The sequence below is a fragment of the Panthera pardus genome, unplaced genomic scaffold (assembly GCF_024362965.1).
Source record: "Panthera pardus isolate Hobbes unplaced genomic scaffold, ASM2436296v1 HiC_scaffold_11, whole genome shotgun sequence".
NCBI classification, from domain to species: domain Eukaryota; kingdom Metazoa; phylum Chordata; class Mammalia; order Carnivora; family Felidae; genus Panthera; species Panthera pardus.
Genome location: NW_026526666.1, coordinates 97,810,771 through 97,822,179, shown reverse-complemented (window position 1 = coordinate 97,822,179; position 11,409 = coordinate 97,810,771). Strand labels below are relative to the sequence as shown.

The 11,409-nt window shown below is 50.7% G+C and overlaps 1 pseudogene; it reads right to left on the bottom strand.

The window, feature by feature from the left end:
- Positions 1-1,001: 1,001 nt before the first annotated feature.
- LOC109273876 (hsc70-interacting protein-like) lies at positions 1,002-11,202 on the bottom strand (annotated as a pseudogene).
- Positions 11,203-11,409: the final 207 nt, after the last annotated feature.

The window sequence follows — 11,409 nt, the reverse complement described above, 5'->3', positions numbered from 1 at the left end:
AGGTCTTGATATCAGGGTCGTGGGTTCAAGCCCTGCGTGAAGCTCTGCCTACTTAAAACAAATGTTGAGGGGCACCTGGGTGGCTCAGTCAGCTAAGCTTCCACCTGACTCGGTTTTGGCTCGGATCATGACCTCACAGTTCCGTGAGTTCGAGCCCCGTGTCGGACTCTGTGCTGGCAGCACGGAGCCTGCTTGGGGTTCTCTCTCTCTTCCTCTCCCTCTGCTCCTCCCCCACTCTCGCTGTCTCTGTTTTTCTCAAAATAAATAAATAACGTAAAAAAACGAAATCTTTTAAAAAAGGAATAACTGGAGGAAAATTATATACTGGTGGGGTCTCATATTACAGATTAGAGACTTGCTATACATTCTTGTGCCCCTGCTTACTTTGCACTTAAACGTTATAGGACAAGTCAAATACATGCACGCTCACTCACGTTATCAATTAGGATACGAAAATGCATCGCCGATCTCGTTTCCTGCTATCGACACTGCTCAGTGAAATATTCCTTATAATTGCCAATATTCTCTTGATTTCCCCAGTTTCCTTTATAATTGCCAATATTTTCTTGACTGAGCCCCCGGGGCTCAATCTCACGATCCTGGGATCACGACCTGAGCCAAAATCAAGAGTCAGACGCTTAAGTGACTGAGCCACCCAGGCGCCCCTGAAGATTTTATTTTTAAGTAATCTCTACACCCTACATGAGGCTCAAGTTTACAACCCCCAGGTCAAGAGTCGTATGCTCCACCAGCTGAGCCAGCTAGGTGCCCTGGTTTAAAAAGAGTTTAAAGGGTGTAATTCCTAATAGAACATTCTTTGATTGAACACCCTAATGACAAACCACTGTACCATTAACGTTTCGGTTGCGTGTGGGGGTAGAGGCGTAGGGATTATCTTGACGGCACCCCAGCTTTCCTCCTGAGAAGGTCAGAGCTACACTGGTTTGTAGTAATGCGACATCCATTAGATGCTTGAAGTCGCTTTTCCTTCAGGGAGGGCTTTATTTGCCAAGAAGGCGTTGTGCTTGATCTCCAAACTTGGCTGACAGCTTACTGATGAGATTCATAACCTTTGGGTTGCCGTGATATTTGACACGTTTGCTGGGCTCTGGGCCGTGTCCTGGAAGGCCACCATAACTTCTGGATCCTGCGTGGCTGCAAGAACGACTGGGTCACTGAGAATTTCACTGAGCCCAGGCATTCCTGCCATTCCAAGCTTGTCCGCTGCCACTCCTCTGGGAAAATTACCAGGGATTCCCCCGGGAAAGCCACAGGGGTAAGAGCCATCCTGAGCTCCTGATTGTCCTATGGCTTCTTCCTTCCCGCGGGCTCTCTCATGTTCTTCCTGAGCCTTCTTAACCCTTTCTATTCTCTCTTTGACTCCTAGTTCCTCACGTCTTTGCTCGTATTTTCTCCAACGTTCGGCAATTTTCTAGGCCCTCGATCGAACTTCTTTCAGTATTGAGCTAGCATTTTCGTCATGATCCAGTTTGCAAGCAAGGGCAAGGTCGTCTGCTGCTTCTTCCCAATGGCCCGGAAGTCTGGGCGCTTCCCCCCTCGCCACTCGTAAGGCTGAGCCGAATCAGGATTTGTTTCAATAGCCCCGTCACAGTCTCGGATGGCAGCTTTTGGCTTCTGTAATTTGACGAAGACACCGGCTCTCTTGGCATACAGAAGGGCCAAGGGAGGATTCAATTCGATGGCATCTGAACAAGTCAATGGCTTTCTGTAGTTCACCATCGCTTAGAGCATCAATGGCAGTCATTCCTTTTTTTTAATCATTTACCCGATCCATCATTTCCTCAGTCATCTCTACAGCGTCATCTCCTGTTTCTTGAGGGGCATCAGTATCTGCTTCAATGACACCTTCGTTGTCAATTTCTACAACACATTCTTCGCCTGATGGTTCGTGTGTCTTTCTGTTTCCTCTGCCTTCTTACTTTGCGATTTTTCTTCCTTGGTATTGTCTTCTGATTGAGTTTGATAAGGAGCAGGGGGGAGTCCTCCCTCCCCCTCCCCCTCCCCAACGCTCTCCGCCAACTCCCTCAGGAAGCTCATTTCCTCAGTGTGCAGAATGCTCGGATCCTGCTTACGCATTTTCACAAAGATCTAAAGCTCACTCACTGTGTGTGGGGGGGTCCGTGGTCCACAGGCTCCCCGTGGGGCAGTGGACCCTGCAGAGGTTGCCGCCGGATTCCAAGCACAGGTACCAGCTCAGCGTGACTGTGACCGTGTGGAAGGGGGCGGCTGCCGCGAGCTCTCCTGACGTTTTCTCTTGTTGCATGAACCAGATACTTCACCTATTGCCACAACGGAAATTGCCACGGTGGTAACAAGACCCCAAGCATCGCGCGGAAAATTAGCCAATCCTACCATCTGCTTAATTTTTTAAAGGTTACTTATTTTGTTTTCAATTGTTATTTATTTGTTTTTTAGAGAGAGCGAGCGGGAGAGGGAGCAGAAGGAGACGGAGAATCATATTCTTTTTTTAATGTGTATGATTTATTTATTTTGAGAGAGCACCAGCTGGGGAGGGGCAGAGAGAGGGGGACAGAGGATCCGAAGAAGGCTCTGCGCTGACGGGCTGACAGCAGCGAGCCCGATGCGGGGCTCAAACCCACGAACTGCGAGATCACGATCCTGAACTGAAGTCAGATGCTCAACCGACTGAGCCACCCAGGTGCCCAAGCTTGAGAGGATCTCAAGGAGTCTCCACACTCAGCTCGGATCCCGACATGGGGCTTAATCTCCCAAACTGGGAGATCATGACCTGAGCCGAAATTGAGAGTCGGACGCTTAACTGACTGAGCCACCCAGGCGCCCCACCATCTGCCTAATTAATGCAGCATTAAAAGAGCAAGGTTTTTCACATTAGCGGAGAAAGACGCACCAAACAGCAGACCCGGCCATACCAGACCTCCCGGAATCTTCTGACAACGATCTAGATTTGGCACGTACAACGTGGGGGTGGGGGTGGGGGAATGATCCAGAAATTGCCCTGCTCGTTGAAGCGGCCTGGGAAGATCTCTCAGATTTTTCAGAAGACACGTCAGATGTCGATGCCTGGCCACAAAAGGTAAACGCCAACTGGTGTGAGTATCGTATTGTCAATGTCTCCAAGGGCTGATTCATCAGAGAGATAATGGAGGACACGATTCTAGGCTACAAACATACCCCACCCCGTACCACATTATTGGCAAAATTTGGTGGCCCCTCTTATGTACCATAACCATAACTATGATCAACATCCTGAGGAACTCAGAAGACAAAAATGATATGTTAGCTCCTGAATACAATAGAACATTCCCTACATCCCCAACACAGCTCACACCTGAACTCAGTTTTTCAAATCATGTCCCAACCACCCCAGGGTTGCCTGAGCACATATCAGGCTGTATTTTATACAGTAACATCTTTTCAGAGCTAATTACATACGCACTTCATTCTACCAGAGCTCAGAAAGCAGCTTGAAGTCACGGTAGCACAATTTTAGAACAAAACTTTTATTCTAACTTACAAACTGCACACCTTGGGGCACCTGGGTGGTTCAGTCGGTTAAGTGTCTGACTTCAACTCAGGTCATGATCTCACAGTTTGTGGGTTCGAGCCCCACGTCGGGCTCTGTGCCGACAGCCTCAAGCGTGCTTCAGATTCTGTGTCTCCCTCTCTCTCTGCCCCTCCCCTATGTGTGCGCTGTCCCTCTCTTGCTCAAAAATAAACATTAAAAAAATGCTGCACACCTTTGTCGAGCCATATACAGAATTAACTACGCACTAGATGATTGTGGACAAAATACGATAAAATGTGAAAGACCAGAATTATGTGCTTTCAATGAGGACTTTTTTTTAATGTTTATTTTTGAGAGAGAGAGACGGAGCACGAGTGAGGGAGGGGCAGACCGAGAGGCAGACACAAAATCCGAAGCAGGCTCTGAGCTATCAGTACAAGAGCCCTATGTGGGGCTCGAACCCACGAACTGCGAGACCATGACCTGAGCTGAAGTCGGACGCTTAACACACTGAGCCACCCGAGCGGCCCAAGACCCATGTATTATTGAGAGAGGATGTTGGAATTCTCACTGTATGAGAATGTTCCACTGGAAGCCACAGTAGATACATGGTGTTACCAACCCAACACCAAAAATCCTTAGGCCAAATATGTTTGAGTCTATTTTACTTAACCGTCTGAGAATTGTATACAAACCCATGCCACAGAGAGTTGAAATAATCTTCCAAAAGAAACAATGCAAGTTGTACTATATACAATCTGAACGTAAAATTTATGGCACAGAGTTAGGAACAACCACCCATGAAGGGTCCAACTGACCACCCATCAACAGGATTGAGTTTAGAAAGCCTACAGTTCTGGTAGGATTAGTCAGCATCTCTAATTTAATTATCTCTGGAATTCAGGAAGCAAAAATTCAAATTACGAAGCAGGAATTATTTGCTTTGTAAAAACGTGTGAATCCCCTGCTTAATGCAGTAGGAAGTTTAGATTCCAAGATCTCAGCATTCTGAGAACTATATTCCCTTGTCTCAACTCTGCATGATTACCATGCCTACCAACGGGAATTAAAAAAAATTTAAAAAAATTTTTTTAAATGTTCATTCATTTTTGAAAGACACAGAGAGACAGAGCACAAGCAGGGGTGGGACAGAGAGAGAGGAGGACACAGAATCTGAAGCAGGCTCCAGGGTCTGAGCTGTCAGCACAGAGCCCAAGGTGGGGCTCGAACTCACAAACCGCGAGATCATGACCCGAGCTGAAGTCGAACGCTCAACAGATTGAGCCACCCTGGCGCCCCCACCCCCCAATTTTTTTTAATGTTTATTTTTGAGAGAGAGAGAGACAGAGTGTGAGCAAGGGAGGGTCGGAGAGAGAGAGGGAGACACAGAATCCCAAGCAGGCTCCGGGCTCTGAGCCGTCAGCACAGAGCCCGACATGGGGCTCAAACCTGAGAACCGACATGGGGCTCGAACCCGAAAAACGTGAGATCATGACCTGAGCTGAAGCCGGACCCTTAACCCACTGAGCCACCCAGACGCCCCTATGTGTGCAGCATGTCAACAGGCCGCCTGCCTCCCATCCCCTAATGTTTCATCAACCTCTGCAGTCACTCCTTGGTACTTTCCTTGCCAGGGTCTGAAACTCTGATGTCAAACCTTTGCTCCCCTGGAGAAGGGGGATGGTACCAAGCAGCAAATAAGCATGATAAAGCAGGGGGGGTGGTGGGAGAAGAGGGCAGAAGACTGAGGTCTGGGGACTGTCCCTGCACTAACTTGCTGCCCGACTTTTCCTTAGGGACGGTGTAAATGGGTGGGGGAGGGGTTATCCCACGGTAGCGACTCATCGCCTTCCAGATCCCTCTCAGCACTCACACTCTGGGCTGCCTTCTTATGCAAATCAGTAGCTGGGGGCTGTGGGTGATGACTGTTGGGTTTTTGTCAGCCCAGAAGAGAGTCCCAGTCTCCAGCAGGGACCCCGTGAGTCTCCAGACCTAGCCGAGGCCTGAGTCGGGGCGGTGCCTCAGTTTCCCCAGATCGTGAGGCTTCGGCTCCTATTTGGAGGGAGAGAAGGCCCTGGGTGTGATGGCCGCCCCTTCCTCAGAGGTGTGGAGGGACTGGAGCTGGAAAACGCCAGGAGGATTTTCCGAATGAACTTCACGTGCTGATGGGCAGCTCTGCCAGGAACAGGGTCCCTCCTGGCTAGGACTGTGGCCTGTTCCCATACCCTCTCCCCTACCCCTGCCCCCCATCCCCCTGCTGTGAAGACAGCAGGACAATGGTGCCATGACTCTGTCCTGGGTTTTACTTTCAGAGTAGTGCCTGCTTTCCTCAGCCTGCACGCTGTACCCCTGGAGGGGTCCCCGGGAGGCAGGGCTGATGTCTGCCAGGCCTCCCGGGGCCCCTGGCCTTGTCGTTCAGTCATCCAAAAGATATGCATTAAGCCAAGCCCTGGTCACATCAGTGGGCAAGGCAGATGGTCCATGCTCCCATGAGCTCCCGTCCTGGGGGGGGACAGTCAGGCTCCTGGCAAAGAGACAGTTTTAGATGGTGGTGTAAGACGTTCCTTGAAAGGAACCAACAGGGTGAGGTGACAAGAGACTGGCACCAGCAACTTGGGGGAAGGCCTCTTTGAGGTGGTTTCATCTAAGCCAAAAACCTGAAGGATGAGAAGGGCAGCATTTAAACAATTTATCTTTTTAGGGATGCTCGGCTGTCTCAGTCCGTGGAGCATGGAACTCTTGATCTTGAGGTCTTGAGTTTGAGCTCCTCGTTGGCCATAGAGTTTACTTTACAAAATTTAGTTTGGGGGGCACCGGGGTGACTCGGTCTATTGAACATCTCACTCTTGATTTCGGTTCAGGTCATGATCCCAGGGTCGTGGGATCGAGCCCCGCATTGGGCTCTGTGCTAAGCATGGAGCCTGCTTGGGATTCCCGCCCCCCGTTTTCTCTCCCATCTTCTCCCCCCCCCCCATACTCTCTGTCTCTAAAATAAAAAATAAAAATTCAAAAAAATTTATTTTTATAGCTTTACTGAGGTATAATTGGCATATAAACTTTATTTAAGGTACACAATTTGGTGTTTTGGCGTATGTATGCATCCATACAACCACAACCAAGGTAATGAACATATTCATCACCCCACAAGTTTCTTTGGAGGGCCAGCATTTTGAAAAGTTGGGGAATAGGGTTTCAGGCAGCAGAACTGGCAAGTGCAAAGGCCCTGTGGCAGGGACAAGCTTGGGGGCCCCAGGAGCAGAAAGGAGGCCAGTAGGAACGTGATAGGGGATGAGGTGATGGTGGTGAGGGGCAGGAGCCCCACACGGGGGTCTTTTTGGTCTAGGTAAGAAGCTGAGTTCTGAATCTAAGTGCTTCCTCGACACCCTCTTGACTGGTGAGTAAGCAGCCACTTTATACTTGGCCATCAGCTCCTCTGGCCCTGTACTCACCAAGGCTCTTCTGAGAAAGCAGCCATGTGGGTCTATGACACCTGTGAATGACTTAGTAAGTGTTTTCCCCCAGAAATGATTTATGTTTTACTGGGGCCTTCAATACCTCCACCCAAAGGAGTGAGTAATGATGGAATTTCAGGCTGATGGGCAGGCCTGTGGGAGGAGCCTTGATCAATCACTCTTCTGTCTCTAAGTTCTCAGCCTTCAGAAAAGTGAAGCTGGCTTCTTGAATATTCTTGTTGTAAGTCACAGATTTGAGGACAGGGTGCATTTGACTCCCTCAAGTCCTCCAGACTTGGTCCTTGGGAGCCTCCCCCAGCTGGACTGCCAGAGGCAGAAGGGGAAGGAGGGGGGTTGACAGAAGCCGATCCTCATAGAGCAAGTTCCTTGACAACAGACAGCTCTGGGAGCTTGAGAGCAGACTGTAGGACCGAGCACCAGGGAGTGAGGAGTACCCCTGGGGCTTCAGGACAACATGATTTTGGGGGGCCGGTTACAGCAAGGACAGCCACCACCCTAGAGAGGAATGAGGCTTACTCTAGAGTCACAGACTTGTGTTTGAATCATGACTCTAGAAACTTAGTAACTGGGTGGCTTGAGCAGATGATTTCTCTGAACATCTGATTTCTCATGGATTTTACAAAATCGTCCCTTAAAACAAAAATCATCACTTTGCAGGGCTACTGTCCAGGTACCTTGTAAGTACCTTTGATTCATTTATTCTGCATTTTTTTTTTTTTTTTTTTTTTTTTTTTTTTACCATACACCCATTTTGTGCCATGCATGGAACATGGTGGGCAAAATCCCTGCCCCCGGGGGTTACTTTTCCTCCTCGGAAGCCAGCAGACCCTGGCCTTGATTTTTCCATCTGTAGGGTGAGGGCAGTGCTCCCTGGAGAGAAGTGTGGCTCATCCAGGTAGGAAGGTCCCTGTAAGGAGTGGTGCCCTCTTTCCCGAGGAGCCACCTGGGGAACTCTTGTCCAGGCACACAGGATTGGGGACGTGGTCAAGGGTACACCCCCTCCTCACCTGTGCCTCTGACTGAGCTGCTGGTACCATCAGTTGCTTGTTTCTTTCTTGCACCCGAAGCCTCTAATTCCATGATTAATATCGGACTAGGCTTGGTTTCCTGAGAGTTGAAATGACTCACCCCCATTCACAACGGCCCTGCTGAGCATGAAGGTCTGGGGGAGACGGGGACTCCGTGAGGGGGGGGTGAGCTGAGGCCCCTGGGGTCATCCCTGCCACCTTCTTGGCCTTGGCCAAGTCCCTTTCCCTCTCTGGTCTTACCTTCCTCCTCTGTCGCTCTGGAAGGTGGAAGGAAATATTGGAAACCGGGAAGAACAGTGGAAGCCCCTGCCAGGCTCCTGGTCCCAGGAGCTCAAGAGGGTTACAATCGTCTCCTGGGGTCTGGTCGGGGCTTCCTCACGGTTCTAGTCACAGGAACCTTTTTAGTCCTCACTCAACCCTTTGCAGTGGATACGCTGTTCACATTATGCATGAAGAAATCGAGACTCAGAGAGGGTAACTTGCTGAAATCCGCATAGCTAGTAAGTGGCAGAGACAGGGCTGGACCAGTGCCTGGTCTTAGCGTCTCCGCCAGCCTAGAAGAGCAGGGCTGGAAGTATCCTGCAGGAGCCCCGCAGGCCTGGATGAGACCCAGGCCTCCTCTCCTTCATTCTCCCTGGAGCCTCAGACCAAGAGGACTTAAAGCAGACTGTCAGATACCAGCCCCCCATTAAAAATTTTTTTCTTTTTCTTTTTTTTTTTAATGTTTATTTATTTGTTTTTGAGAGAGAGAGAGAGAGAGATAGCGAGCAAGGGAGGGACAGAGAGGGAGGGAGACAGAATCCCAAGCAGGCTCCATGCCGTCAGCACAGAGCCTGATGTGGGGCTTGAACCCACGAAACATGAGATCATGACCTGAGCTGAAATGAAGAGTTGGATGCTGAACCTGTTGCATCCACACGACTCCTGAAACAGAACGCTACGGGCACCAGTGACAGTCACAACAAAGTTTATTACAATGAGAGGCAAGGCCGACCGATCGGGACCAACACTCTTGATAAGAGTGCGGCCCCGAACAGCCGGGGTACAGAGTGTTTATAACCGATCACATCGTTTTATCATCACCTGGGAACAGAACAAAGAAACAGTTTCCAGATGAGTTAGAAACAGTTGCCTAATGAGGTGTTTACTTTAGTCTTTCTGCCTCTAAGTTGCAACCAGTGGATCTCCTTGACCCTGCCTCTGATACTCTTTCCTTTGAACTTTTGTTTCCTTAATTGGTGAAGCCTAATTTACAAGAGTATGAGGCGTAGGTTACCAGAGCAAAGCAAGGCTGTTATCTCTTAACCTTCAGTGTCAACACAAAGCTGTTATTTTTCAGGCTAAGCATTAGCCCTACACTACAATTTAACCCTTACAAACCAACTGAGCCACCCAGGTGCCCCTAAAAAAATTTTTTTTTAATGTTTATTTAGTTTTGAGAGAGAGAGAGAGAGAGACAGAGCATGAGCAGGGGAGGAGCAGAGAGAGAGACACACACATACAGAATCGGAAGCAGGCTCCAGGCTCTGAGCTGTCAGCACAGAATCCCGACGTGGGGCTCGAACTCATGAAGAGCGAGATCATGACCTGAGCTGATCAACCGACGGAGCCACCCCTGCGTCCCTGCTTGGCGGTTTTAAAACCCACATCTGGCAGAGAAGGCCACATGCCGCCGGTGGGCCCCGTCCACCTCCTGGTATTCACATGCCTGTGCAGTCCCCACCCACAATGGGGAGAGCCAGCCTGAGTCACCAGTAACATAGTGCGGAAATGACGAAACATGGCTTCTGAGGCCAGATCATCGTCTACGGCCATACCACCCTGAACGCGCCCGATCTCGTCTGAGGCCAGATCATCAAAGTCATTGTGGCTTCCATCTTGTTCTTCGGGGATCACTTGCTCTGGAGGAAGCCAGCTGCCATGTTGTAAGGGTACTCAAGCTGCCTCGAGACTGATGCCTCCTGCCCACAGCCATGTGAGTGGCTGATTTTGGAAGCAGGTCCTCTAGTCTCAGCCAAGCCTTCAGATGCCTGCAGCCCCCCGGGGACATCTTGACTGCAACCTCCTGAGAGACCCCCGAGCCAGGATTACCCTGTGCAGTACCCCCTGGATTGCTGACCCACAGAAACAGTGTGATATAATGTTTATTGTCAATTTAAGCTGCCAAATTTTGAGATACGCAGCAACAGATAACTAATACACTCAGAGAAAAGAAAATGTCTTGTGCCATGGCTAGCCCCAGGACTCCTATAGCCGTGATCTTCCTCCTGGGAAAAGCAAGGGTGACAGGGACCTAGAAGGAAAAAAGAAGGCGGCTGAGGCCTGAAAGTCAGACACGGTTGGAGCCAAATCCCAGCTCTACCACTCTCAAGCTGTGTGACCTCAGGCAAGTTACTTAACTACTCTGAGCCTCGGTTTGTTCATCTGTGAAGTGGGGACAGCAATACTGACTTGAAATCTCGTTGCCAGGATTAAATATGTAGCCAAGGGCCTGGGTCACCTGCTTGGGGGGGGTGTACTCCTGGAACTCATGCAGGCAGCTGGGAACCCCTAGTGTTTGTTCCTTGCCAACTTGAAGGAGTGAACTTCCTGCCCCCAGCCCTCTGTGGCCACTCCTCACCACCTTCTGAGAAGCCCGAGCTGAGTGACCAGGATCCACCTAGTGTCCTGGGCCTCGAGGCAGGGAGACCTCTGAGGCTTTGATTTGGAGGCGGCCGGACTCGCAGGGCCTGCCCGATAAGCTCCCTAATAGTCCCACTTGCATTAAGGCTCCAGAGAAAGGTACTCAGAAAAGCACCTGGGCTAATCAGAGCGGAAGGGTCCGGGCTTTCCTCTTCCGGTTTGCGGCCTCCTACCTGCCGGCTGCTGCCTGTGGCAGAAAGAATCCCTTTATCTGCCGAGGGTATTTTGGGGCCATTTGGGGCTGGGGTTCCCAGCTGTCGGGGAAGTCCCTGACTTTCCTGAGCCTTGTGTCTTACTTGTATCTCTTCGGCGACACAGGCTGCCTGTTCCCTTCCGAAGGCTTCCTGCTGTGCCCACCTTGTGTCCCCCTCGTCCGAGACGAGATGGTGCGGGCAGGCACTGCTCACCTTCCCGCCCCCTGCAGGCCTGGGGTTGGCTTCCACGGCTCACTCTGGGCATGTGTGGCAGCCCCTGCGATGCCACAGCAGCGCCTGCCTGCCGCACCTTGCATGGGGCCCAGGGACTTCCCCTCCTGTTCTTCAAAGCACTTTCACACTTGCGAGGGGGTTCGTGAACCGCCTGGAACCTGCACAAGGTGCCCACTCGGCCCCGTCCAGTGCCTGCCCTTTATAGTCCCCTAGGCCGCCAGTTTCCTGGGCCGCTGCAATTTCTACAGTAGAGGCCGGACTTCCCCGGGCTCCAGCTCGTCCCCTGGCCC